The following is a 1,966-nucleotide window of genomic DNA, read 5'->3' as shown; positions in this document are numbered from 1 at the left end:
TGTGCTGATTTGTTTTGGCTTTTTAATATTTCTCTCGACCTACATTTCCGCAAAAAAATACGCGAATTTGGCACAAATCACCTTTCAAGAGAAATAACTCTTCTGAGGGTCAATTGTCAATTTAAACAGATTGACTTATTGTTGATCGTATCTTGCTTTACATTTAAATATGTATTGTTGCTCACTATCTCCAAACTACATAAATTGGTTATTCAGGGGCAATTTCTTCAGTATAAGACGTCAGTTGACAATTTCGGCCATTGACAATTATTTGTAGATCTTTTATTGTTCTAGTCATTAAATTTATCAAAATTTTCTAATACTGTTATAAGGACTTCGAAATTTGGAAAACAAAATTATGAAAAATTTCAGCAGATTAAAGAATTTACTTCGTCACAATGTGTATCTTAAAAGAATATATTGTTTGTCAAATATCTGTGTACCTGTAGGTACATGTAACATAGCCTTTTAAATAAAGATAAACTGTCTTTTTATGGTGTCAATTAGCTTTTTGATAATAGCGTACTCTGCCAGAATATGTTTCAGGACACCGACTTGTAAACACAATAAAATGTTGTCTTGAACAGCCTTTTGTGCCTTTATACAAGTGTTTACTGCCAATTAGCTTTTAAGGAATGAGGCCTTTTGAGTGACAAAGACACAATCTCATTAAGTAAATAGCCTGCTAAATATTCAACACAGCTTATTAAATCACATAGAATAATGTATTTAATAGCGTATAGTCTTTATAAAACAAGAGTGCACACACTGAAATGTCTCGCCTTCTTTACTGACCATTGATTTTATGTTGATAGTCATAAGTATAAAGCTTTGCTACAACTATCACATAAACAAAACATGATTCAAGAAAATGTGGTCATTCTCAAATAAACCCAACATGAAACAAGAAAATGTGGTCATTCTCAAATAAACCAAACTGACAATACATGAACACATTACAATCATACCATTCACCAAATATGCTTTAAATAAAGTTGACCTACATTTTGTTTTACACAAAGTATGTTATAAACAAACTAAGGTAATCAGGTAAATTTATCATTCATCAATGAACTATAAAAATGAGATCAGGGTCACATGAGCCCTGCCAGACAGACAGATCTATTGTATATAGTATCTTAGAAACAAATTTAAGCAGGAAAACTTTAGATCGACTAATGAACCATGAAAAGGAGGTCTTTGTCTGGTGATAATTGCCAGACAGACATATCACCTTAAAATCATTCCTTCACAAAATAAAGTTGATCTATTGCTTATAGTATTTGAACACAGACCAGAAAAAAACTTAATATTGAGCAATGAACTGTAAAAATTAGTTCACAGTCAAATAATACATGCCAGACTGACAAGTATATCTTAAAATATTTTCATACACCACCTCAGCAGAAAACTGACTGGAGAAGAACGCACCTGCCAGTTGCAAGTTCAAACTCACAACCCCTAAAAATGACAGGATATTAATAAAGTAATTGAAATACTCAAACCAATCTGCCACTGAGGTCCCTGGGAAAAAATAAATGTTAATATGTAAGAAAAAGATAATGCAAATAACAAGGATTTTATCAAGAGTCTATTTGACAGATCAACTAAAAGAATTGAAGAAATTCAGGGGTTTCTGAGCAAAACTGTTTGATGCATTGCATACTGTAATCCGACTCATTTTCGCCAATACTCCTTTTCACATATAGCCTTTTCTGTCCCAATTTGAGGAGATTTCATTTCCGCATTTTCAATTAATTTGATGTATATAGTTAGCATATATATATGTAGACAAGGAAAAATCCAGGTTTTCAGTATTTGCAACAATGTATATTCATGTTTTACTACCGCTCACAAATGTCCTGAAAATAATTTGCTCACCAAAATTAGTTGGTTTACAGTACTTATAAGGTAGAGACAATGGAGTAACACAAGTCATCTGTTAAGTTGGAAATGTAAGAAGTCA

The sequence above is a fragment of the Mytilus edulis genome, chromosome 13 (genome assembly GCF_963676685.1).
Source record: "Mytilus edulis chromosome 13, xbMytEdul2.2, whole genome shotgun sequence".
NCBI lineage: Eukaryota > Metazoa > Mollusca > Bivalvia > Mytilida > Mytilidae > Mytilus > Mytilus edulis.
Note: the sequence above shows the minus strand (reverse complement) of the source record.